Genomic DNA, 26,744 nt, shown 5'->3' on the forward strand with positions numbered 1-26,744 from the left:
TAGCCACTCGATTTTGTACCTTCGCCTGTTTTACGCTTTCTCGGATCCTGACCCAAGCCTGTCTCTTCGTTTACACCTCTGTCTACCGACGCAACTTCTACGCCTTCCCGGACTCCGACCCCTGCCAGTACCTCGACTACGCCTTCGCCTGTCGATTCTGTGCCTATGCCTGTACTACGCCTTCCCGGACTCGGACCCCTGCCTGTTTACTCCGATTATGCCTGTGTCTCACGCCAACCCTACCAAGGGCACCGCATTGGATCCCTATCCTCAGCAGTCAGCCCCTGCGTGACAGGTTCTGAGTGTCTTGGTTACATCCATTTGTGTGTATAGATGAAAAAGCTATTGAAGAGCACCCCGACACCCCCCACCCATCTCGGTGGAAGTTGCCATGTTCAAAAAAATCCTAAAAAGATAATTAAAGTTGCACACAACAAAGCATGACTGTGAAAGGTCAGGAGGCCTGACTAGTGAGCACAACACTTGATTACAGTAAAAAAAAATAAAGAAATGTTCTACAACTCAAAGCGAGGTTGTATAAGGTTAGGTGAAATGTCTGGTGTAAAACACCTGGTTGCAGCACTGTGGCTGTTGTGCTTGAAGAGCTATTGACTCGTGAATAGCACCCCCCTATCCCCATGTACCGCCTGTCTAATGGTGCCATATTGAAAACCTCATAAAAAAATAAAGAAAGGGGCCACAGCCACAGCAAGGTTGCATAAGGTTAGGGGGCCTGTGTGGTGTGTAAAACACTTAGTTTCAGCAGTGTGGCTGTTGTATTTGAAATTCTATTGAGCCATGAAGACGACCCACCTGTCCCAGTGTATTACCTGTAGTGTTATCTTAAAAAAATCATAAAAAAATAAAGAAAGGTGCCACAGCCACAGCAAGGTTGTATAAGGTTAGGGGGCTAGACTGGTGTGTAAAACACTTGGTTTCAGCAGTGTGGCTGTTGTATTTGAAATGCTATTGAGCCATGAAGACGACCCCCCTATCCCAGTGTCTTACCTGTACTGTTATCTTAAAAAAACCAAAACAAAGCTGGGAAAAGTCAGAGGACCTGCTTAGTGTGCAAAACACTTACTTGCAGCATTGTGGGTGCTGTGGTTTAAATGCTATTGGTTTGTTAACAAAATACCCCTATACCAGTGCATTGTGCCACATTAAATAAAAGCACGAGAAAAAGAGATTCAGAACACAAAGCTGTGTCAGTGTTCTGTGTAAAAAGTCGGTTTGAACATCATGGGAGCTGTTTTTAATAAGCTGCTGAGAAAAGAATATTTTAAACTTCCTGCTGTCAGTAGTATTGTCAATATAGTTGAACCACACCTGAATGAAAATAGAACGTAAAGGAAGGGTTTCAGAAATCAAACAAAGCTTTATTCCCGTGCTTACAGTCTGGCTAATTGGAGACTGCGCTGTTCTGCTTCCTATGGTCATATATGGGTTTTTCGCACGAAGCCGTATTGAACAGTATTTCTCGCGTTGTGAACGTGTGCACACAGCAGTCCCCGGGTTCCAGTTAGTGTGTAATTACGCATCGATGAAAAACTGGAGGTTTTAAAAAAGATGATTAGCTCACTGATAGTTTGGTGTAGAGGCTGTTGAAATATCCACAAGTTGTGGTCTTTAAAATGCATTTGGTTTGAAGCCGTTCTGTGCTTCTATTGCAAAGATATGGACAAGAGAAAATGTGAGCATGGTCAAAAAAATGTCATAAAAATGACAAAGTGAAGGCTGAGAAAGCATTCACAATGTATTTTATACACAAAGCATGTGTTTTTGTAACTCTAAGAGATTTCGCGAAAGCGCTACAGGCATGCCAAAATCGTTTTCGAACTTCAAGCTAACTTTACCCCGGTACAGGTGTACTGGTCTCTGGAGAGAGAGCACGGTCCATCAGCGCACTCCAATAAAGGCAATGGAAGCAGCTGAATCGCATTGGCGAAGCTCAGCACTGGGCCGCTGGGCACGGTTTACAACCGTTTCCGTAGTGTAGTGGTTATCACGTTCGCTTCACATGCGAATGGTCCCCAGTTCGAGACTGGGCGGAAACAGCTGCTTCTTGCAAGCTCCTGTACTTCACAGAGGTCTTGAGCGACCGGTCATTTGTTCCCAATGTATTTCCGGTGCCTTCATGCACTCTTGTACCAAATGCACGTTCCTTCCGTATGCGGAGCTGATCATTTGCAATTGGGCTGTGCCGACAGACCAGGACGAGCTCTGTCGGCTCAAAAGCAGCGCAGGACCTGCAAGAACAACAGAAAGAATAGCATCCAGAGGGGGCCTCTTAGTGAGCCCAAGATCTCATCAAGAATCGGCTCCAGCAACAGGGCTGGGCACATTGTTCCATTCTCCACCCACTCTCAGTGTAAACAAGTCCCTCCTGGTCTCTGCTTCAAATGCACTTTCCTGCGTTTGCTTTGGTGTAACTGGCTTCCCCTGCATGGGCGAATGTGAAGAAGATCCTTAGTAAGTCATTGAAGAAAACCAAGAAGGGGTCGGAGTGGCCTCTGTCGCTCATCAACGATCCAGTCAGGCAGTACTCCTCTGTAAAGCGCCGTTCGTTCACATCGATTGGCTTTTTTTTGCCTTCATTCGTGCAAGTAGTAAAAGCAGACGCCCCTATTCTGCCGTGACCTGGATTCGAACCGGGGTTGTTGCGGCCACAACGCAAAGTACTGACCACTATACGATCACGGGGAGTTACCGATACACGCATGGCAGGGTGGAAAAGGCTGTGCTCTCTTCGTGTGACATAATTTGGAAAAGTCCTGACGTTGCATTTCAACTGAGCCCCAGTATACATCGACCCTTCGACACTCTGAGTGACAACTCTCTTGCGTGTTTTCTCATATTTACGTAGTTTGCTCGGATGATGCCGGGAACAGCATGGCTGTTCGCTGCCATATGGTCTAGCGGTTAGGGTTCCTGGTTTTTACCCAGGCGGCCCGGGTTCGACTCGGTTTTGCCTCCTGCTTTCCAAAAGATCAGCACCGTGTACGAAAGAGCCGCATTAAAACTACTCGAACGTGCAAAACGTGCGAGAAGAGGGGGCGCTTGTTTCCAACCGAAACTTCTCGCGTGTGAGACGAGCTGATCATCGCTGTGGGAGGGTTACTCTGGTAGACAGGGCTGACCTTCGGCAATAGGATTTATAGTCTCCAAGATGATATTTGCACTTTCTGGAGAGGCGATTTTCTCCACTTCAGTAGCCCGATTTCATCGATTGCGTGGAGAGGGCTGTAGAATGTGGCGCCGCCTTTCCTGCTCCGTCCATGACAGGCGTGCTGGTCTCTGGAGAGAGAGCACGGTCCATCAGCGCACTCCAATAAAGGCACTGGAAGCAGCTGAATCACATTGGCGAAGCTCAGTGCTGGGCCGCTGCACCACAGAGATGAACAGAGATGGGGCCTCATTTGGGAAGGCTCAGAACACTTAATTCTTTCTTATTAATAAGCCTCGCTGCTACAACACATATGCAGTTTGAGCACACATAAGACGATAACCAAGTACCACAAACTACCAGGCATCTAGTATCATTAGCAGTTCAGGTGGGGAGCTGCATCACCATGTGTAGGCTGCAAAGGAACAAGTAATAGGTCTATTCCATGCTTAAAAGAAAAGAAAGAAAATACAACATTTCAGCCGTGGAGCCCTCACACCTGAAGAAGCCTCCACGGCTGAAACGTTGTGTTTTCTTTTTTCTCTTTTCATCTAGTGTCATTAGCCTTTTAACAGTTCCTGTCAAAATAAAATCGAAATGGATAACATTCTAGAGAGAGTTTGAAATACCAAGGTACAATTTAAAACATATCTCTTCCACTACAACCACAATATTTTGGAGAGATCGTTGAACCTCACTGTTCTGACATGTCCGTTAGCCTTCGTCCTGCTTCAGCAATGAATGTGGCGGGGCACATTCTGAGGGAGATGAGGTCAATCAGGTGGCAGGAAAACCAAGCTAAGCTTTTTTTTGAGATCCTGAAAACGAAAGAAGGGCCATGTATATGTGTGCAGCTGGATATGTAATTGCAGGTGGCGTAGCAAATTCTGCTGAAGCCCCACTGCCTGGTGTGGACGGTAGCTGTGCATGTTGCAGCACGTGAGATCAAGGGGGCATGTCATGTGTTTCAGCACTTCACTCCGTTCAGTAGCACATGATTCCCTGAGTTCTTTGGATGACCTGTGGACCGATCTTTCACGATGAAGAATTCCTTAAGAAGAATAGATCTCGGCCCACCATCCCAATGCCTCCGTCTCAAAACAGCAACCTCCAACTGCCCTTAGTCTGCAAGGCAGTCCTTTCAAATGCGATGACAACGCCGGGACCTTCGTTGCCTATTGTACGAGCTGAACTTTTGTGCTCATCAATTCAACGCTCTTTCCATCAACTCATCTTGTCTTTTGACGCTTCGTGTTTTGCGCTCCTTTGACTATCGGCATATCGGGTGACTGCAAACACTGAAGTTCTTGCTTACGGAGTGTGGAACATTGTTTTCAAGTGATCGCTGTTCTGTCATGTTGACGCCGAGTGAATCTTTCTTTGGCAACATGGGCAGGCTGACAGCAGTGCGAGCGAAAGTAATGGCAAATTTCTTGACTTATTTCTGAATGTGAATGTTATTTAGAAAAGGGATGCGGCGTTGCTTCTCGCCCGTGTAAAGGTCACGCATTCCAGACGTGGTTATGAGCGAACAGTAGCCGCAAGTGTTTGAAAAGAGCAAGAGAGGAAGCAGCCCTGCCCCGTGTGAGGATCAAACTCAGGCCTTTCAGATGACGAGACTGACGCACTACCAATTGCGCCAACAAGCCCAGCTGCAGTACACACACCGGAAAGTTTGCCTCACATGGATTTCAGTCGCCCGTTCCCTAATCTTTAGACGCCCTCTGCTGAATGTTGCATTTGCCTTTTGATCTCACCGATACATTTTTGGTCTGTTTCTGTTGCGAGTCCGTCTTTCAGATCTCACCTAGCACAAGTCTCTGTGGCTGAAGTGGCCCCTCTGCTTCAGCATCGTGCCCTCACTCAGCCATTAAAAATGTCACTCGGACTTCTGACATGCTGACATGAAATGTCAAGAGAGAGGGGCGGAGTGACGCTTAAGCCAGAGAGAAGATGAAAAGGGGGCGTGGCTGCGAAACGCTTGACAGCTGCACGATGCTCTCCATGCAAGGCGGGACCACAGGCTAAAGGACACCTTTCGGCACATCAAGCTCTAAGCACACACCTGGAGGATGCAGGAATTGATCCTGCTATCTCCCACATGTAAAGCAAGCGCTGTACCATACAAGCCAACCCCCCTCGCTGGGACTTATGCCTCGGCGTCACCTAGTGCCGCTTGTTCCCCTCTTACCGGGCACAGTTCACTGCCCTTCGTCTGCAAGGCAGTCGTGTAATTGCAGCTTTCTTGACTTATTGATGAAGGTCTGACTGGACGAGCGAATGGCGCCTCTCCCCATCCTCAAGCTCGCTGACAGATTGAAATGGAAAGTGCTGCTGTGGCTCGTTGGTCTAGTGGTATGATTCTCGCTTAGGGTGCGAGAGGTCCCGGGTTCAACTCCCGGACGAGCCCTCGTGTGCTCTTTTCCTCCTCTTCCACAAGACTGGGAACTGATATCCACATCACTTCGCAGCGTCTGCTTATGGCAAACGATGGAATGTGACTAATGACTGAACGAGCCTGGTGAATTCTCATCACGTGGCACAATGAGAGCGTGCAGTCAGCTGTCCAAGGCGGCAACCTCATTGCTCGTTCAAAAGAACACGTACTGAAAACTCATCACCACTGTGTCGTAGATGAGCACCGCGATCGCTCGTTGTCATGCGTCCTTACTTGGGAAATGCAGAAGCAAAAACTGCCCTCTCTCAGCCACCGAAACGTGTGCGGCTCGCCTTGCGCTCTCTGCGCCTCACATATTTGTCGAGCTGTCTGCTCTTCTTTCTGTTGAAGTAATCAAGTTACGGGGCGTCCTGCAGCCTATGATGTTCTCACTGAGAGCTTTCAAGATTTGAAGGAAAACTACGAGCTTGATGGCTCAAGTCGAACGAATGTGATTGTTAAGCAATCGATGATCAAAAGCACGTCTTCTAACAATTCGTGAGAGTATTATCAGCACTGTTTTCACTCGGATATACTTTTCACTTGCTAAGCTGACAAATTGGACGAGAAAATGCCGGAGACGCACTCAGTGCAGACTGAGGTTGGGAAGGAGGTGTGGCCCTTCAACGCTTGACAACTGAAGGACATTCTCTCCGCAACGGAGGAGCACCTGTCAGAAGTCGCAGAAGCTAAACAAGAGCACCGGGTTTCCGGAGATCCAAACTCAGACCTGGAGGATGCGGGCATCGATCCCGCTACCTCTTGCATGCTAAGCAAGAGCTCTACCATTTGAGCTAATCCCCCTCGCTTCATGCTTCTCGGCATCATGTCTTACCGCCTCTGCCCCTCTTACCGGGCACCGCCCACTGCCCTTGGTCTGCAAGGCAGTCCTTTCAAGTGCGATGACGACGCTGAGACCTTCGTTGCCTATTGTACGAGCTGAACTTTTGTGCTCATCAATTCAACGCTCTTTCCATCAACTCATCTTGTCTTTTGACGCTTCGTGTTTTGCGCTCCTTTGACTATCGGCATATCGGGTGACTGCAAACACTGAAGTTCTTGCTTACGGAGTGTGGAACATTGTTTTCAAGTGATCGCTGTTCTGTCATGTTGACGCCGAGTGAATCTTTCTTTGGCAACATGGGCAGGCTGACAGCAGTGCGAGCGAAAGTAAAGGCAAATTTCTTGACTTATTTCTGAATGTGAATGTTCTTTAGAAAAGGGATGCGGCGTTGCTTCTCGCCCGTGTAAAGGTCACGCATTCCAGACGTGGTTATGAGCGAACAGTTGCCGCAAGTGTTTGAAAAGAGCAAGAGAGGAAGCAGCCCTGCCCCGTGTGAGGATCAAACTCAGGCCTTTCAGATGACGAGACTGACGCACTACCAATTACGCCAACAAGCCCAGCTGCAGAACACACACCGGAAAGTTTGCCTCACATGGATTTCAGTCGCCCGTTCCCTAATCTTTAGACGCCCTCTGCTGAATGTTGCATTTGCCTTTTGATCTCACCGATACATTTTTGGTCTGTTTCTGTTGCGAGTCCGTCTTTCAGATCTCACCTAGCACAAGTCTCTGTGGCTGAAGTGGCCTCTCTGCTTCAGCATCGTGTCCTCACTCAGCCATTAAAAATGTCACTCGGACTTCTGACATGCTGACATGAAATGTCAAGAGAGAGGGGCGGAGTGACGCTTAAGCCAGAGAGAAGATGAAAAGGGGGCGTGGCTGCGAAACGCTTGACAGCTGCACGATGCTCTCCATGTAAGGCGGGACCACAGGCTAAAGGACACCTTTCGGCACATCAAGCTCTAAGCACACACCTGGAGGATGCAGGAATTGATCCTGCTATCTCCCACATGCAAAGCAAGCGCTGTACCATACAAGCCAACCCCCCTCGCTGGGACTTATGCCTCGGCGTCACCTAGTGCCGCTTGTTCCCCTCTTACTGGGCACAGTTCACTGCCCTTCGTCTGCAAGGCAGTCGTGTAATTGCAGCTTTCTTGACTTATTGATGAAGGTCTGACTGGACGAGCGAATGGCGCCTCTCCCCATCCTCAAGCTCACTGACAGATTGAAATGGAAAGTGCTGCTGTGGCTCGTTGGTCTAGTGGTATGATTCTCGCTTAGGGTGCGAGAGGTCCCGGGTTCAACTCCCGGACGAGCCCTCGTGTGCTCTTTTCCTCCTCTTCCACAAGACTGGGAACTGATATCCACATCACTTCGCAGCGTCTGCTTATGGCAAACGATGAAATGTGACTAATGACTGAACGAGCCTGGTGAATTCTCATCACGTGGCACAATGAGAGCGTGCAGTCAGCTGTCCAAGGCGGCAACCTCATTGCTCGTTCAAAAGAACACGTACTGAAAACTCATCACCACTGTGTCGTAGATGAGCACCGCGATCGCTCGTTGTCATGCGTCCTTACTTGGGAAATGCAGAAGCAAAAACTGCCCTCTCTCAGCCACCGAAACGTGTGCGGCTCGCCTTGCGCTCTCTGCGCCTCACATATTTGTCGAGCTGTCTGCTCTTCTTTCTGTTGAAGTAATCAAGTTACGGGGCGTCCTGCAGCCTATGATGTTCTCACTGAGAGCTTTCAAGATTTGAAGGAAAACTACGAGCTTGATGGCTCAAGTCGAACGAATGTGATTGTTAAGCAATCGATGATCAAAAGCACGTCTTCTAACAATTCGTGAGAGTATTATCAGCACTGTTTTCACTCGGATATACTTTTCACTTGCTAAGCTGACAAATTGGACGAGAAAATGCCGGAGACGCACTCAGTGCAGACTGAGGTTGGGAAGGAGGTGTGGCCCTTCAACGCTTGACAACTGAAGGACATTCTCTCCGCAACGGAGGAGCACCTGTCAGAAGTCGCAGAAGCTAAACAAGAGCACCGGGTTTCCGGAGATCCAAACTCAGACCTGGAGGATGCGGGCATCGATCCCGCTACCTCTTGCATGCTAAGCAAGCGCTCTACCATTTGAGCTAATCCCCCTCGCTTCATGCTTCTCGGCATCATGTCTTACCGCCTCTGCCCCTCTTACCGGGCACCGCCCACTGCCCTTGGTCTGCAAGGCAGTCCTTTCAAGTGCGATGACGACGCTGAGACCTTCGTTGCCTATTGTACGAGCTGAACTTTTGTGCTCATCAATTCAACGCTCTTTCCATCAACTCATCTTGTCTTTTGACGCTTCGTGTTTTGCGCTCCTTTGACTATCGGCATATCGGGTGACTGCAAACACTGAAGTTCTTGCTTACGGAGTGTGGAACATTGTTTTCAAGTGATCGCTGTTCTGTCATGTTGACGCCGAGTGAATCTTTCTTTGGCAACATGGGCAGGCTGACAGCAGTGCGAGCGAAAGTAAAGGCAAATTTCTTGACTTATTTCTGAATGTGAATGTTCTTTAGAAAAGGGATGCGGCGTTGCTTCTCGCCCGTGTAAAGGTCACGCATTCCAGACGTGGTTATGAGCGAACAGTTGCCGCAAGTGTTTGAAAAGAGCAAGAGAGGAAGCAGCCCTGCCCCGTGTGAGGATCAAACTCAGGCCTTTCAGATGACGAGACTGACGCACTACCAATTACGCCAACAAGCCCAGCTGCAGAACACACACCGGAAAGTTTGCCTCACATGGATTTCAGTCGCCCGTTCCCTAATCTTTAGACGCCCTCTGCTGAATGTTGCATTTGCCTTTTGATCTCACCGATACATTTTTGGTCTGTTTCTGTTGCGAGTCCGTCTTTCAGATCTCACCTAGCACAAGTCTCTGTGGCTGAAGTGGCCTCTCTGCTTCAGCATCGTGTCCTCACTCAGCCATTAAAAATGTCACTCGGACTTCTGACATGCTGACATGAAATGTCAAGAGAGAGGGGCGGAGTGACGCTTAAGCCAGAGAGAAGATGAAAAGGGGGCGTGGCTGCGAAACGCTTGACAGCTGCACGATGCTCTCCATGTAAGGCGGGACCACAGGCTAAAGGACACCTTTCGGCACATCAAGCTCTAAGCACACACCTGGAGGATGCAGGAATTGATCCTGCTATCTCCCACATGCAAAGCAAGCGCTGTACCATACAAGCCAACCCCCCTCGCTGGGACTTATGCCTCGGCGTCACCTAGTGCCGCTTGTTCCCCTCTTACTGGGCACAGTTCACTGCCCTTCGTCTGCAAGGCAGTCGTGTAATTGCAGCTTTCTTGACTTATTGATGAAGGTCTGACTGGACGAGCGAATGGCGCCTCTCCCCATCCTCAAGCTCACTGACAGATTGAAATGGAAAGTGCTGCTGTGGCTCGTTGGTCTAGTGGTATGATTCTCGCTTAGGGTGCGAGAGGTCCCGGGTTCAACTCCCGGACGAGCCCTCGTGTGCTCTTTTCCTCCTCTTCCACAAGACTGGGAACTGATATCCACATCACTTCGCAGCGTCTGCTTATGGCAAACGATGAAATGTGACTAATGACTGAACGAGCCTGGTGAATTCTCATCACGTGGCACAATGAGAGCGTGCAGTCAGCTGTCCAAGGCGGCAACCTCATTGCTCGTTCAAAAGAACACGTACTGAAAACTCATCACCACTGTGTCGTAGATGAGCACCGCGATCGCTTGTTGTCATGCGTCCTTACTTGGGAAATGCAGAAGCAAAAACTGCCCTCTCTCAGCCACCGAAACGTGTGCGGCTCGCCTTGCGCTCTCTGCGCCTCACATATTTGTCGAGCTGTCTGCTCTTCTTTCTGTTGAAGTAATCAAGTTACGGGGCGTCCTGCAGCCTATGATGTTCTCACTGAGAGCTTTCATGATTTGAAGGAAAACTACGAGCTTGATGGCTCAAGTCGAACGAATGTGATTGTTAAGCAATCGATGATCAAAAGCACGTCTTCTAACAATTCGTGAGAGTATTATCAGCACTGTTTTCACTCGGATATACTTTTCACTTGCTAAGCTGACAAATTGGACGAGAAAATGCCGGAGACGCACTCAGTGCAGACTGAGGTTGGGAAGGAGGTGTGGCCCTTCAACGCTTGATAACTGAAGGACATTCTCTCCGCAACGGAGGAGCACCTGTCAGAAGTCGCAGAAGCTAAACAAGAACACCGGGCTTCCGGAGATCCAAACTCAGACCTGGAGGATGCGGGCATCGATCCCGCTATCTCTTGCATGCTAAGCGAGCGCTCTACCATTTGAGCTAACCCCCCTCGCTTCATGCTTCTCAGCATCATGTCTTACCGCCTCTGCCCCTCTTACCGGGCACCGCCCACTGCCCTTGGTCTGCAAGGCAGTCCTTTCAAGTGCGATGACGACGCTGAGACCTTCGTTGCCTATTGTACGAGCTGAACTTTTGTGCTCATCAATTCAACGCTCTTTCCATCAACTCATCTTGTCTTTTGACGCTTCGTGTTTTGCGCTCCTTTGACTATCGGCATATCGGGTGACTGCAAACACTGAAGTTCTTGCTTACGGAGTGTGGAACATTGTTTTCAAGTGATCGCTGTTCTGTCATGTTGACGCCGAGTGAATCTTTCTTTGGCAACATGGGCAGGCTGACAGCAGTGCGAGCGAAAGTAATGGCAAATTTCTTGACTTATTTCTGAATGTGAATGTTATTTAGAAAAGGGATGCGGCGTTGCTTCTCGCCCGTGTAAAGGTCACGCATTCCAGACGTGGTTATGAGCGAACAGTTGCCGCAAGTGTTTGAAAAGAGCAAGCGGCCCTGCCCCGTGTGAGGATCAAACTCAGGCCCTTCAGATGACAAGACTGACGCACTACCAATTACGCCAACAAGCCCAGCTGCAGAACACACACCGGAAAGATTGCCTCACATGGATTTCAGTCGCCCGTTCCCTAATCTTTAGACGCCCTCTGCTGAATGTTGCATTTGCCTTTTGATCTCACCGATACATTTTTGGTCTGTTTCTGTTGCGAGTCCGTCTTTCAGATCTCACCTAGCACAAGTCTCTGTGGCTGAAGTGGCCTCTCTGCTTCAGCATCGTGCCCTCACTCAGCCATTAAAAATGTCACTCGGACTTCTGACATGCTGACATGAAATGTCAAGAGAGAGGGGCGGAGTGACGCTAAAGCCAGAGAGAAGATGAAAAGGGGGCGTGGCTGCGAAACGCTTGACAGCTGCACGATGCTCTCCATGTAAGGCGGGACCACAGGCTAAAGGACACCTTTCGGCACATCAAGCTCTAAGCACACACCTGGAGGATGCGGGAATTGATCCTGCTATCTCCCACATGCAAAGCAAGCGCTGTACCATACAAGCCAACCCCCCTCGCTGGGACTTATGCCTCGGCGTCACCTAGTGCCGCTTGTTCCCCTCTTACCGGGCACAGTTCACTGCCCTTCGTCTGCAAGGCAGTCGTGTAATTGCAGCTTTCTTGACTTATTGATGAAGGTCTGACAGGACGAGCGAATGGCGCCTCTCCCCATCCTCAAGCTCGCTGACAGATTGAAATGGAAAGTGCTGCTGTGGCTCGTTGGTCTAGTGGTATGATTCTCGCTTAGGGTGCGAGAGGTCCCGGGTTCAACTCCCGGACGAGCCCTCGTGTGCTCTTTTCCTCCTCTTCCACAAGACTGGGAACTGATATCCACATCACTTCGCAGCGTCTGCTTATGGCAAACGATGGAATGTGACTAATGACTGAACGAGCCTGGTGAATTCTCATCACGTGGCACAATGAGAGCGTGCAGTCAGCTGTCCAAGGCGGCAACCTCATTGCTCGTTCAAAAGAACACGTACTGAAAACTCATCACCACTGTGTCGTAGATGAGCACCGCGATCGCTTGTTGTCATGCGTCCTTACTTGGGAAATGCAGAAGCAAAAACTGCCCTCTCTCAGCCACCGAAACGTGTGCGGCTCGCCTTGCGCTCTCTGCGCCTCACATATTTGTCGAGCTGTCTGCTCTTCTTTCTGTTGAAGTAATCAAGTTACGGGGCGTCCTGCAGCCTATGATGTTCTCACTGAGAGCTTTCAAGATTTGAAGGAAAACTACGAGCTTGATGGCTCAAGTCGAACGAATGTGATTGTTAAGCAATCAATGATCAAAAGCACGTCTTCTAACAATTCGTGAGAGTATTATCAGCACTGTTTTCACTCGGATATACTTTTCACTTGCTAAGCTGACAAATTGGACGAGAAAATGCCGGAGACGCACTCAGTGCAGACTGAGGTTGGGAAGGAGGTGTGGCCCTTCAACGCTTGACAACTGAAGGACATTCTCTCCGCAACGGAGGAGCACCTGTCAGAAGTCGCAGAAGCTAAACAAGAGCACCAGGCTTCCGGAGATCCAAACTCAGACCTGGAGGATGCGGGCATCGATCCCGCTACCTCTTGCATGCTAAGCGAGCGCTCTACAATTTGAGCTAATCCCCCTCGCTTCATGCTTCTCGGCATCATGTCTTACCGCCTCTGCCCCTCTTACCGGGCACCGCCCACTGCCCTTGGTCTGCAAGGCAGTCCTTTCAAGTGCGATGACGACGCTGAGACCTTCGTTGCCTATTGTACGAGCTGAACTTTTGTGCTCATCAATTCAACGCTCTTTCCATCAACTCATCTTGTCTTTTGACGCTTCGTGTTTTGCGCTCCTTTGACTATCGGCATATCGGGTGACTGCAAACACTGAAGTTCTTGCTTACGGAGTGTGGAACATTGTTTTCAAGTGATCGCTGTTCTGTCATGTTGACGCCGAGTGAATCTTTCTTTGGCAACATGGGCAGGCTGACAGCAGTGCGAGCGAAAGTAATGGCAAATTTCTTGACTTATTTCTGAATGTGAATGTTCTTTAGAAAAGGGATGCGGCGTTGCTTCTCGCCCGTGTAAAGGTCACGCATTCCAGACGTGGTTATGAGCGAACAGTTGCCGCAAGTGTTTGAAAAGAGCAAGAGAGGAAGCAGCCCTGCCCCGTGTGAGGATCAAACTCAGGCCTTTCAGATGACGAGACTGACGCACTACCAATTATGCCAACAAGCCCAGCTGCAGTACACACACCGGAAAGTTTGCCTCACATGGATTTCAGTCGCCCGTTCCCTAATCTTTAGACGCCCTCTGCTGAATGTTGCATTTGCCTTTTGATCTCACCGATACATTTTTGGTCTGTTTCTGTTGCGAGTCCGTCTTTCAGATCTCACCTAGCACAAGTCTCTGTGGCTGAAGTGGCCTCTCTGCTTCAGCATCGTGCCCTCACTCAGCCATTAAAAATGTCACTCGGACTTCTGACATGCTGACATGAAATGTCAAGAGAGAGGGGCGGAGTGACGCTTAAGCCAGAGAGAAGATGAAAAGGGGGCGTGGCTGCGAAACGCTTGACAGCTGCACGATGCTCTCCATGTAAGGCGGGACCACAGGCTAAAGGACACCTTTCGGCACATCAAGCTCTAAGCACACACCTGGAGGATGCGGGAATTGATCCTGCTATCTCCCACATGCAAAGCAAGCGCTGTACCATACAAGCCAACCCCCCTCGCTGGGACTTATGCCTCGGCGTCACCTAGTGCCGCTTGTTCCCCTCTTACCGGGCACAGTTCACTGCCCTTCGTCTGCAAGGCAGTCGTGTAATTGCAGCTTTCTTGACTTATTGATGAAGGTCTGACTGGACGAGCGAATGGCGCCTCTCCCCATCCTCAAGCTCACTGACAGATTGAAATGGAAAGTGCTGCTGTGGCTCGTTGGTCTAGTGGTATGATTCTCGCTTAGGGTGCGAGAGGTCCCGGGTTCAACTCCCGGACGAGCCCTCGTGTGCTCTTTTCCTCCTCTTCCACAAGACTGGGAACTGATATCCACATCACTTCGCAGCGTCTGCTTATGGCAAACGATGAAATGTGACTAATGACTGAACGAGCCTGGTGAATTCTCATCACGTGGCACAATGAGAGCGTGCAGTCAGCTGTCCAAGGCGGCAACCTCATTGCTCGTTCAAAAGAACACGTACTGAAAACTCATCACCACTGTGTCGTAGATGAGCACCGCGATCGCTTGTTGTCATGCGTCCTTACTTGGGAAATGCAGAAGCAAAAACTGCCCTCTCTCAGCCACCGAAACGTGTGCGGCTCGCCTTGCGCTCTCTGCGCCTCACATATTTGTCGAGCTGTCTGCTCTTCTTTCTGTTGAAGTAATCAAGTTACGGGGCGTCCTGCAGCCTATGATGTTCTCACTGAGAGCTTTCAAGATTTGAAGGAAAACTACGAGCTTGATGGCTCAAGTCGAACGAATGTGATTGTTAAGCAATCGATGATCAAAAGCACGTCTTCTAACAATTCGTGAGAGTATTATCAGCACTGTTTTCACTCGGATATACTTTTCACTTGCTAAGCTGACAAATTGGACGAGAAAATGCCGGAGACGCACTCAGTGCAGACTGAGGTTGGGAAGGAGGTGTGGCCCTTCAACGCTTGACAATTGAAGGACATTCTCTCCGCAACGGAGGAGCACCTGTCAGAAGTCGCAGAAGCTAAACAAGAGCACCGGGCTTCCGGAGATCCAAACTCAGACCTGGAGGATGCGGGCATCGATCCCGCTACCTCTTGCATGCTAAGCGAGCGCTCTACCATTTGAGCTAATCCCCCTCGCTTCATGCGTCTCGGCATCATGTCTTACCGCCTCTGCCCCTCTTACCGGGCACCGCCCACTGCCCTTGGTCTGCAAGGCAGTCCTTTCAAGTGCGATGACGACGCTGAGACCTTCGTTGCCTATTGTACGCGCTGAACTTTTGTGCTCATCAATTCAACGCTCTTTCCATCAACTCATCTTGTCTTTTGACGCTTCGTGTTTTGCGCTCCTTTGACTATCGGCATATCGGGTGACTGCAAACACTGAAGTTCTTGCTTACGAAGTGTGGAACATTGTTTTCAAGTGATCGCTGTTCTGTCATGTTGACGCCGAGTGAATCTTTCTTTGGCAACATGGGCAGGCTGACAGCAGTGCGAGCGAAAGTAATGGCAAATTTCTTGACTTATTTCTGAATGTGAATGTTCTTTAGAAAAGGGATGCGGCGTTGCTTCTCGCCCGTGTAAAGGTCACGCATTCCAGACGTGGTTATGAGCGAACAGTTGCCGCAAGTGTTTGAAAAGAGCAAGAGAGGAAGCAGCCCTGCCCCGTGTGAGGATCAAACTCAGGCCCTTCAGATGACGAGACTGACGCACTACCAATTACGCCAACAAGCCCAGCTGCAGTACACACACCGGAAAGTTTGCCTCACATGGATTTCAGTCGCCCGTTCCCTAATCTTTAGACGCCCTCTGCTGAATATTGCATTTGCCTTTTGATCTCACCGATACATTTTTGGTCTGTTTCTGTTGCGAGTCCGTCTTTCAGATCTCACCTAGCACAAGTCTCTGTGGCTGAAGTGGCCTCTCTGCTTCAGCATCGTGCCCTCACTCAGCCATTAAAAATGTCACTCGGACTTCTGACATGCTGACATGAAATGTCAAGAGAGAGGGGCGGAGTGACGCTTAAGCCAGAGAGAAGATGAAAAGGGGGCGTGGCTGCGAAACGCTTGACAGCTGCACGATGCTCTCCATGTAAGGCGGGACCACAGGCTAAAGGACACCTTTCGGCACATCAAGCTCTAAGCACAAACCTGGAGGATGCGGGAAATGATCCTGCTATCTCCCACATGCAAAGCAAGCGCTGTACCATACAAGCCAACCCCCCTTGCTGGGACTTATGCCTCGGCGTCACCTAGTTCCGCTTGTTCCCCTCTTACCGGGCACAGTTCACTGCCCTTCGTCTGCAAGGCAGTCGTGTAATTGCAGCTTTCTTGACTTATTGATGAAGGTCTGACTGGACGAGCGAATGGCGCCTCTCCCCATCCTCAAGCTCGCTGACAGATTGAAATGGAAAGTGTTGCTGTGGCTCGTTGGTCTAGTGGTATGATTCTCGCTTAGGGTGCGAGAGGTCCCGGGTTCAACTCCCGGACGAGCCCTCGTGTGCTCTTTTCCTCCTCTTCCACAAGACTGGGAACTGATATCCACATCACTTCGCAGCGTCTGCTTATGGCAAACGATGGAATGTGACTAATGACTGAACGAGCCTGGTGAATTCTCATCACGTGGCACAATGAGAGCGTGCAGTCAGCTGTCCAAGGCGGCAACCTCATTGCTCGTTCAAAAGAACACGTACTGAAAACTCATCACCACTGTGTCGTAGATGAGCACCGCGATCGCTTGTTGTCATGCGTCCTTACTTGGGAAATGCAGAAGAAAAACTGCCCTCTCTCAGCCACCGAAACGTGTGCGGCTCGCCTTGCGCTCTCTGCGCCTCACATATTTGTCGAGCTGTCTGCTCTTCTTTCTGTTGAAGTAATCAAGTTACGGGGCGTCCTGCAGCCTATGATGTTCTCACTGAGAGCTTTCAAGATTTGAAGGAAAACTACGAGCTTGATGGCTCAAGTCGAACGAATGTGATTGTTAAGCAATCGATGATCAAAAGCACGTCTTCTAACAATTCGTGAGAGTATTATCAGCACTGTTTTCACTCGGATATACTTTTCACTTGCTAAGCTGACAAATTGGACGAGAAAATGCCGGAGACGCACTCAGTGCAGACTGAGGTTGGGAAGGAGGTGTGGCCCTTCAACGCTTGACAACTGAAGGACATTCTCTCCGCAACGGAGGAGCACCTGTCAGAAGTCGCAGAAGCTAAACAAGAGCACCGGGCTTCTGGAGATCCAAACTCAGACCTGGAGGATGCGGGCATCGATCCCGCTACCTCTTGCATGCTAAGCGAGCGCTCTACCATTTGAGCTAATCCCCCTCGCTTCATGCGTCTCGGCATCATGTCTTACCGCCTCTGCCCCTCTTACCGGGCACCGCCCACTGCCCTTGGTCTGCAAGGCAGTCCTTTCAAGTGCGATGACGACGCTGAGACCTTCGTTGCCTATTGTACGAGCTGAACTTTTGTGCTCATCAATTCAACGCTCTTTCCATCAACTCATCTTGTCTTTTGACGCTTCGTGTTTTGCGCTCCTTTGACTATCGGCATATCGGGTGACTGCAAACACTGAAGTTCTTGCTTACGGAGTGTGGAACATTGTTTTCAAGTGATCGCTGTTCTGTCATGTTGACGCCGAGTGAATCTTTCTTTGGCAACATGGGCAGGCTGACAGCAGTGCGAGCGAAAGTAATGGCAAATTTCTTGACTTATTTCTGAATGTGAATGTTCTTTAGAAAAGGGATGCGGCGTTGCTTCTCGCCCGTGTAAAGGTCACGCATTCCAAACGTGGTTATGAGCGAACAGTTGCCGCAAGTGTTTGAAAAGAGCAAGAGAGGAAGCAGCCCTGCCCCGTGTGAGGATCAAACTCAGGCCCTTCAGATGACGAGACTGACGCACTACCAATTACGCCAACAAGCCCAGCTGCAGTACACACACCGGAAAGTTTGCCTCACATGGATTTCAGTCGCCCGTTCCCTAATCTTTAGACGCCCTCTGCTGAATGTTGCATTTGCCTTTTGATCTCACCGATACATTTTTGGTCTGTTTCTGTTGCGAGTCCGTCTTTCAGATCTCACCTAGCACAAGTCTCTGTGGCTGAAGTGGCCTCTCTGCTTCAGCATCGTGCCCTCACTCAGCCATTAAAAATGTCACTCGGACTTCTGACATGCTGACATGAAATGTCAAGAGAGAGGGGCGGAGTGACGCTTAAGCCAGAGAGAAGATGAAAAGGGGGCGTGGCTGCGAAACGCTTGACAGCTGCACGATTCTCGCCATGTAAGGCGGGACCACAGGCTAAAGGACACCTTTCGGCACATCAAGCTCTAAGCACACACCTGGAGGATGCGGGAATTGATCCTGCTATCTCCCACATGCAAAGCAAGCGCTGTACCATACAAGCCAACCCCCCTCGCTGGGACTTATGCCTCGGCGTCACCTAGTGCCGCTTGTTCCCCTCTTACCGGGCACAGTTCACTGCCCTTCGTCTGCAAGGCAGTCGTGTAATTGCAGCTTTCTTGACTTATTGATGAAGGTCTGACTGGACGAGCGAATGGCGCCTCTCCCCATCCTCAAGCTCGCTGACAGATTGAAATGGAAAGTGCTGCTGTGGCTCGTTGGTCTAGTGGTATGATTCTCGCTTAGGGTGCGAGAGGTCCCGGGTTCAACTCCCGGACGAGCCCTCGTGTGCTCTTTTCCTCCTCTTCCACAAGACTGGGAACTGATATCCACATCACTTCGCAGCGTCTGCTTATGGCAAACGATGGAATGTGACTAATGACTGAACGAGCCTGGTGAATTCTCATCACGTGGCACAATGAGAGCGTGCAGTCAGCTGTCCAAGGCGGCAACCTCATTGCTCGTTCAAAAGAACACGTACTGAAAACTCATCACCACTGTGTCGTAGATGAGCACCGCGATCGCTTGTTGTCATGCGTCCTTACTTGGGAAATGCAGAAGCAAAAACTGCCCTCTCTCAGCCACCGAAACGTGTGCGGCTCGCCTTGCGCTCTCTGCGCCTCACATATTTGTCGAGCTGTCTGCTCTTCTTTCTGTTGAAGTAATCAAGTTACGGGGCGTCCTGCAGCCTATGATGTTCTCACGGAGAGCTTTCAAGATTTGAAGGAAAACTACGAGCTTGATGGCTCAAGTCGAACGAATGTGATTGTTAAGCAATCGATGATCAAAAGCACGTCTTCTAACAATTCGTGAGAGTATTATCAGCACTGTTTTCACTCGGATATACTTTTCACTTGCTAAGCTGACAAATTGGACGAGAAAATGCCGGAGACGCACTCAGTGCAGACTGAGGTTGGGAAGGAGGTGTGGCCCTTCAACGCTTGACAACTGAAGGACATTCTCTCCGCAACGGAGGAGCACCTGTCAGAAGTCGCAGAAGCTAAACAAGAGCACCGGGCTTCCGGAGATCCAAACTCAGACCTGGAGAATGCGGGCATCGATCCCGCTACCTCTTGCATGCTAAGCAAGCGCTCTACCATTTGAGCTAATCCCCCTCGCTTCATGCTTCTTGGCATCATGTCTTACAGTATTTGTCGCATTTTGAACATGTGCACACAGCGGTCCCCCGGGTTCCAGTTAGTGCGTAATTACGCATCGATGAAAAACGAAATTAGCTCACTGAAAGTTTGATGTAGAGAATTTGGAAATTTCCACAAGTTGTGGTCTTTAAAATGCATTTGGTTTGAAGACGTTCTGTGCTTCCATTGTGAAGATATGGACAAAACAATATTTGAGCGTGGTAAAAAAAAGTCATAAAAATGACAAAGTGAATGCTGAGAAAGCATTCACAATGCATTTTATACACAAATCAAGTGTTTTTGTAACTCGCGGAATTTCGCGGAAGCACTACAGGCGTGCCAAAATCGTTTTCGAACTTCAAGCTAATTTTACCCCGGTCTTAGAGAATGGACTGCCTTTCACTTCTCTGTGTTTTCTTTCACAGCGCTGTGCACTTTTTCATTGCTCTCACTTTCAGAGCCTCTGCACAGCACACGACTCGACATCAGGAAGCACATTGAAGTGAAAGCAGAAAGCACTGCGACATGCACTGTGCAGATCCCGCCACACTAAGAGGTGAGTGGGTCTGTTCGATCACAGCGCTAGGCGAATCCCCAAACAGTGTGCGTGGTAACAAAAAAAGCTGCTTTGTTTTGAACTGGGGACATTCCACGTGTGAAGCTAACGTGATAACCACTACACTATGGAAACGGTGGGAAATTGTGCCCAGTGGCCCAGTGCTGAGCTTCGCCAATGCTATTCAGGGGCTATTCAGGGGCCAATGCTATTCGATGTGAATTGAATGCTATTCAACTCGCCAATGCTATTCAGGGGTGGAAAAGGGTGGAGCCGTGTGTGTCTTTTGTTCAAAGACACCCCCATCTCAGAGCCGGAAGTACAGGCCTTCCTCCCGCAGGTCCACAAAGATGTTATTTTTTAAGAAGATCCTGTGAAAGTCTGCCATCTGCCTCTCAGCCCTGCAGTAGGCCAGGCTGAGAGAAAAGCAGTCCTTCACCCTGGCAATGTACAGCCTGACAAGGTCTGGCTTCAGGCCATTGTACATCATGAGGTTCCTCCTCTCCCAGACAGCTGTCCTCGCTAGGCTGAGGAGGAGGTTCACTAAAATGGCGTTAACCCCAACCCTCAGACCCGCGGTACCCAAAGAGGAACAGCTCTTTCCAGGGCACCCCGTCAAGAACAGCTCCTCGAACAGAGCGAAACAGGCCATCCAGCAGATACGTCAAGTACGCCCTGGCTCGAGCTGGGGGAAGATCTTACCCCAGAACACCTCTGAGACCGGCACTCTGAAGCGTTTCGCCACCATCAGCCTGTAGAACATGCTGGTGGTGCACCCCAGGAGGTCCACCCCATGGTCCCCCCACTTCACCCTCAGCTCTGGCCAGGCCGGGCCTGCTGCCCCGTCTTGTAGATGGAGCTTCTCCAGCCAACTGTCCGGGAGACCGAGTTTGAGCTGCTCATAATCCTGACGGATCTTACTGACAGGCAGCTCGTCGTCGACCTCTCGCACAGCGTCGACAATAGCCTGGGTGGGACAGAAATCCGTCCTTTACTTCATAAAAAGATCCTTGACCTTGGATATGCCAGCCTCGTAGAGCTGCCAATTTAATTGGCCCTCATCTTAATGAGCTTCTCCTTCCACAGGAGAAGCCCAGTGGCCTGCTCATCAGCGTTAATGTAGATGCCAAGGACCTTCAGGTGACCCGTCTCAACCCTGAAAGGGTAACCGAAGAGCGGGGCAAGGTCTGCCCTCCCCACCGGCATGACCTCAGACTTCTCCAAGTTTACCTTGGCGCCCGAGGCAGCGCAGTAGGCCTGCACCACCTCCAAAATGGCTGAGATCTCCGCCACCTCTGCCAACGTCAGTGTGGTGTCGTCAGCATATTGGTATATCAACGAGGTGCCGGTGCCCCCAGGCAAGGTCACTGGAAAGAAGCTCGTGAGGGAACCATTCACCTTGACACAGCTCACGATCCCCTTGTACACGAGCCTCACCCTGGAGATGAAGGCCTCGCCAAAGCCAAAGCTCTTCAAGACCTCAAACAGGAAGGAATGCTCCACCCTGTCGAAGGCCTTCTCCTGGTCCAGTTTCAGGATGTATCCACCCCTCGGCTGCTCCCGCATAAGGTCCACAACATCTCTGATGGAGCACACCGTGTCCGCAATGTCTCTCCACTTGAGGCAGTAGGTCTGCGAAGGCGACAGGATCCTGGGCAGAACCTTCCCGAGCCTGAGGGAGAGAACACGAGTTAGGATCTTATAGTCCGTGTTCAACAGGCTGATCGGGCGAAAGTTTTTCAAAAGGGAGGGATCCCCCTGCTTTTTGTAGACAAGAGAGATCACCCCCCTTCTCATAGATGGGGTCAGAGCGCCGGTCCTGGCAATCTCCTGGAACAACTCCAGAAGGAGGGGCCCCAGGGACTGCTGGAAGTGTCTGTAGAGCTTGGAGGAGAGCCCGTCCCACCCAGGGCTCTTGTTAGGAGACGAGCCCCGAAGTGCTTCAAGCACTTCCTCCAAGCTCAGTGCACTGTCACAGAGCTCACGATCGCTCTGTGACAGGCGGGTACTCACTTCAGCCAGCATGGCCCGGGTCTGCTGCTCATCCACCCCTTCGGACCAGAACAAGGCACTATAAAAAGAAAACACCTCATTCCTAACGGCCTCGGGGGCAGGGAGCCGCACACCGTCCTCTCCCACCAGCTCCTCAATGAAGGAGCTGCGCTGCCTCTCCTGCTCCAGGCCGAAAAAGAACCTCGTGCTCTTCTCGCCCTCGGCCAGATACTGGGCTCTGCTGCGCACCCTGGCTCCTCTCCACTTCTCCTCCTCCAGGGCTTGCAGCTCACCCCTCAGCTCCAGCAAGAGCTCGCAGCCCCCGCCGTGATCTGCCAGGAGCCCGAGCTCTGAGGTGATCCGAGCCTGAAGCTCTCTCTCCCGCCTGGCCTTCTCCCGCCCCTGGGACAGGCCATACGAGATACTGAACTCTTTGATCCCGTACTTGAGATTATCCCACCTGACCAGCTTTTCTGACCTATACAGGGGACACTGCAGCTGCTGCCGGATAAGGTCTTCTATGCCCTGACAGAATGAAGCCTCCCCAGGAGCGCCTTATTAAAGCACCAGAGGCCGGGGCCCCGGTCCTCCTGTGCCCCTGCTACAGAGAAGTGAAGCACAGCATGGTCGCTCAGGGTCGTGAACACATAGCGCATACGGCTCAGGCACGGGAAGAGACTCATGTGCCCCAGCAACAGGTCGATCCGGCTCTGTCTCAAGACACCTTCAACGACCTGCCGCCGAAAAAAGTCCCTCCGCGCACCATAAGCCTGACACCACGCATCCACGAACCCGTGAGCCTCCGCACTGTGCTCCAGGAAGCTGCGAGCAGCGCTGCTCTTAAAGGTCATCCCAACCTCGACATTGAGCGCACTCAGTGCACAGTTAAAATCTCCGACGACCAGCCCTGGCTGCTTGAAGAAGGCGAGCCGCTCAGCTTCCCCATTGGGGGCGTAGATGTTGCTCAGCAGCACGGACTGTCCCAGAAACCCGAGACAGACCTGCAGGAGCCGGCCGTCCGTGTCGCGGTGCAGGAGCCTTACGCTCTCGTACACTCCCCTCCTCACCAGCACGGCCACCCCCCTCCTGCACAGGCTGGAGGCGTTGCTGTAAAACAGCTCCCAGTCCCACTGTGCTCGCACCTCTTGGACACACTCCTCGTCCCAGAAGGTCTCCTGGAGGCAGACAACATCCGTCCGCCCCAGCAGAGCTAACACTGCCCCGAGCTTTGCTCTGTCCCTCAGCCCGTTGGCATTTAAAGAGGCGAAAGATGCCATCACGTATATGGCCAGGAAAGAGTGAAGTTAATTCTCCGGCCCGCACAACAGTTTCCCCGCCCTTTCTGCCACATTCTCATTGCCAACACTTGCTGCTTCCTCCCCACCTCCTGTCTCCGCCACCGCAGAGACATCAAGGATGGGTCTGCGGACAACTCTTGAACTGGGATTGAGGTTGGGCTGAGGCCTGACGTGGTGCCACTGGATCCCGGCCTTCGAGGGCCCAGGCGGTTGTACCCCGGCTCGCCCACTCCTCTCCCCCTCCTCCCTCTCCACCCCATCCATCTCCACCACCTCTCCTTCCCCCTCCATCTTCATGCCCTGTAATTCCCCCTCCTCTGTCCCTGCCCCATCCATCTCCAGACACCCATCCTCCATTCCTTCTTCCACCACTTCCCCTACCTCTCCTCCCACGACCATATCCAACTCCCCTTCCACAGTCTCTGCCAACGGTGCCTGACCGAGTATTGAAGAGGCTCCCTCACCAGGCAGGGCAGTGTCTTGTGGCCGCTGCAGGGCAACCGGGCGCTTCCCCTCAGGCTCCTCTGGTGGTGGTGGTGTCCGTAGGATCTCAGCTGCACCACGCTGCACTGCCGCCTGTTGTGGAGAAACCTTCCTCCGCTTCTCTTGCGGCACAGAGTGGGACGCAGCAGGTCTGTTAGGGCAACGGGGCGCCCCTGCTGGTGGAGATGCTGGCTGGTCCCCGGCTCCTTTCTGCTGCGCTGTACCCAGGATTGGAGAGGCCTCCCTCTGCCTCTCCCCCATCACCGGCTGGGGCGTTGCTGGCTCACTGGGGTCCTGGGGCACCGCTGCTGGCAACTCTCCATGCTCAGCTGCAGTGGCCACCCGTAGTCCATCTTCAACCCCTTCAGCGTTGCGGGCAGCTGCTCCTGCTCCGGCTGGATCTTCCGGCTCCGGCTCGCAGTTGCAGCTCATGAGCGCATGGAGGCAGTCCAGGCACTTGGCAGCGGTGCAGTTCCTGGCGCGGTGGCCGGGCTGTCTGCAGTCATAGCAGAGGAACTCAGGGCAGTCCTTGGCCATGTGCCCCGAGTCCAGGCAGACATGACACACCCTTTGTTGCTGGTCGTGGAGGACCCTGAAGTACTGCCCCCCCTCTGCCGTGGCGAAGCGGGTGCTGTATGGCAACGAGGCTACATGCTCGGGAAAGCGAATCCGAACAAACCTCGTGCCATCAGCAATGGTGGTCCCGGGGTAGTGGCGCATCCTGATGTCCGAAATCACTCTCGCCCCTCAGCTACTCAGCTTCTCCTTGATAGTCTAATCTGAGATATATGCCGGGAGGTGGAAGAAGGACACCACTACCTCCTTCCGCTCCAGCCAGCGGCAGTAGCAGGGTGTGGCCTGCACATCCAGCCCCACAGTCACCGTGTCTGCATGTTCCTTTGAGTCCAGAGTCAGTTCAAACTCTTTTGGCGTCTGGGGGCGGCAGGCAAAAAGAGAGCCCTCCCCACAGACGCCGTGCACCGCTGCGATAATAGCACCCGTTATTATCTCCACGCCACGGTTTCTCCACACCGCTCACATCCACCACAAAATTATGCACCCTTGCAAAAACCCGCCGGGGGAGTCGGTCCGAATTCCTCATCCTTCTCTTTCCTACACCACTCTCCTCCTCCACTACAATAACATTCTCTGCCTCCATGTTTTTTCCTTCCATTAAAACACAAACAGGACTCAGAAAGCAACAAAAAAGCAACAAAAAAACCCCAAAAGTCTCTCCCCTCCCCAAACAGAGCTAGGCTGAAGGGGAGGGCTTCAAAAATCAACCAAAAACCACAAAAATCAAAGTCTTACTTAAGACAAACAAATCCTCTGTTCCTCTTCTTCTTCTCCTTCTTATAGAGAGGACAACTCCGTCACCTCTTTTACGACGCTGCTTTTTTTCCCTTGCGTTTTTCTCTTCTTCCACGTTCTCTCTCTTCACTGAGAATAGAATAAAAAATGCTCACGCTAATACACAAGCACCCGTGTCTCGCCAAAGCTGACAAATAAACAGACGGACAAGCCGCACTGCACGTGTGAACAAGGGAATGAGCGAGCGAGCGGGGATAGGGCGCCTCCTACGCTTAAAAGCTTACAGCACCTGGTATTCCAAGGACGTCTCTCATCCAAGTACTAACCAGGCCCATCCCTGTTTAGCTTCCGAGATCAGACAAGATCAGGTGTGCTCAAGGGGTTGTGGCCGTAAGCGAGAGCAAGGCTTGCCTGCACCCTTCTTATTGAGAGGACAGCTCCGTCACCTCTTTTATGACGCTGCTTTTTTTCCCTTGCGTTTTTCTCTTCTTCCCACATTCTCTCTCTTCACTGCCTTCGTCCCCGCTCTGTTTCACTTCAGCCTTTCACTCTTGCTTCCTTCCAATGAGGACGGAGCTGCGGGAGAAAGGGCGCTATAGAGGATCGCTGTGGAGAGCTGCTTTGACATCTGAGCTCGGTGGAAAACGATCTCAATACAATTCTGAAAAACGCGACTCCCCGAACGCCAGCCGAACAAGTCTTGAAGTGGAAATCTAATAAGTAAATTGTTTCTTAAAACGTAGAGAGCTTTGCAAGAAATATATTGGTGCTTTAATATAATATATTTCAAGGATGTAAATGCTGTGCTACAGTACGTGCAGAATTTTAGAAAACAGTGCATCAACAAAGTACACTGTTTAGGTTACTTTAGAAGACAATGTACCAAAACAATATATGCTGTCTGGGTCGTTAGAATTAGCTGAAAGTAACTGATTAGCTTTGAATAACAAATCTAGTGCTTCTTCTCTCGCTTTTTGATGTAATCTGTTTTCTCTTAGGGAAAGGGGAACTTTTAGAAGGGACAAAGCGCTGAGCTTTTTTACAGCGCAGGGTTTTAAAAACCCTGTATTGCTTGTAACAAATTGAGTCTCTGGTTGCACTTTGCTAAGTGGCAGCAGGGCTTGCAATATTGAAATAAAGACCTTACTCAGGTGAGAACTCTCTCTTGTGGCTTCCTTGATAGTTCCATGACAATTTGGGGGCTCGTCCGGGATCAGAAACCTGAACGCGAACGGCTGCTGAAACTCCATCCGGACCCTGACAATTTTAGCAAAATTGGACGAACCTCGGAGGATAAATTGTTTATCCTTCCAGAGACGCGTCTGGAGAATTGGCAGCTGTCTGACGCCAGTAAGTGATCCATAAAAATTAATAGTTTGAGAAGCGAGCCACAGGGGTGTTCTCACGCGGGTTTGATGAGTCTGGGACTCATATAAAGAACTTATCTTAACACAGACGTGTGGTTTTTGCTCTGCGGAGTAGTTGATGTGATAAGGTTCTAAGTAAGGCACCGATCGGTAAAAATGGGAAATTAAAATTCAAAGATGA

General features: G+C 50.9%; 11 non-coding genes and 1 pseudogene across 11 annotated transcripts; 8 read left to right on the top strand and 4 right to left on the bottom strand.

Moving 5' to 3' along the window:
* Positions 1–1,984: 1,984 nt before the first annotated feature.
* trnav-cac (transfer RNA valine (anticodon CAC)) lies at positions 1,985–2,057 on the top strand. Its single transcript has one exon. It is a non-coding gene; the product is annotated as a tRNA-Val (tRNA).
* Positions 2,058–5,504: 3,447 nt separating this feature from the next.
* Positions 5,505–5,576, top strand: trnap-agg (transfer RNA proline (anticodon AGG)). Its single transcript has one exon. It is a non-coding gene; the product is annotated as a tRNA-Pro (tRNA).
* A 758-nt stretch (positions 5,577–6,334) lies between these two features.
* trnaa-agc (transfer RNA alanine (anticodon AGC)) lies at positions 6,335–6,407 on the bottom strand. Its single transcript has one exon. It is a non-coding gene; the product is annotated as a tRNA-Ala (tRNA).
* A 1,286-nt stretch (positions 6,408–7,693) lies between these two features.
* On the top strand, positions 7,694–7,765 carry trnap-agg (transfer RNA proline (anticodon AGG)). The gene has a single exon. It is a non-coding gene; the product is annotated as a tRNA-Pro (tRNA).
* A 758-nt stretch (positions 7,766–8,523) lies between these two features.
* trnaa-agc (transfer RNA alanine (anticodon AGC)) lies at positions 8,524–8,596 on the bottom strand. Its single transcript has one exon. It is a non-coding gene; the product is annotated as a tRNA-Ala (tRNA).
* A 1,286-nt stretch (positions 8,597–9,882) lies between these two features.
* Positions 9,883–9,954, top strand: trnap-agg (transfer RNA proline (anticodon AGG)). The gene has a single exon. It is a non-coding gene; the product is annotated as a tRNA-Pro (tRNA).
* Positions 9,955–12,063: 2,109 nt separating this feature from the next.
* Positions 12,064–12,135, top strand: trnap-agg (transfer RNA proline (anticodon AGG)). Its single transcript has one exon. It is a non-coding gene; the product is annotated as a tRNA-Pro (tRNA).
* A 2,117-nt stretch (positions 12,136–14,252) lies between these two features.
* On the top strand, positions 14,253–14,324 carry trnap-agg (transfer RNA proline (anticodon AGG)). Its single transcript has one exon. It is a non-coding gene; the product is annotated as a tRNA-Pro (tRNA).
* Positions 14,325–16,441: 2,117 nt separating this feature from the next.
* Positions 16,442–16,513, top strand: trnap-agg (transfer RNA proline (anticodon AGG)). Its single transcript has one exon. It is a non-coding gene; the product is annotated as a tRNA-Pro (tRNA).
* Positions 16,514–18,629: 2,116 nt separating this feature from the next.
* Positions 18,630–18,701, top strand: trnap-agg (transfer RNA proline (anticodon AGG)). The gene has a single exon. It is a non-coding gene; the product is annotated as a tRNA-Pro (tRNA).
* Positions 18,702–19,459: 758 nt separating this feature from the next.
* On the bottom strand, positions 19,460–19,532 carry trnaa-agc (transfer RNA alanine (anticodon AGC)). The gene has a single exon. It is a non-coding gene; the product is annotated as a tRNA-Ala (tRNA).
* A 5,941-nt stretch (positions 19,533–25,473) lies between these two features.
* Positions 25,474–25,592, bottom strand: LOC148638329 (5S ribosomal RNA; annotated as a pseudogene).
* Positions 25,593–26,744: the final 1,152 nt, after the last annotated feature.

Source organism: Lepisosteus platostomus, assembly GCF_059453375.1.
Source record: "Lepisosteus platostomus isolate fLepPlt1 chromosome 5 unlocalized genomic scaffold, fLepPlt1.hap1 SUPER_5_unloc_2, whole genome shotgun sequence".
NCBI lineage: Eukaryota > Metazoa > Chordata > Actinopteri > Semionotiformes > Lepisosteidae > Lepisosteus > Lepisosteus platostomus.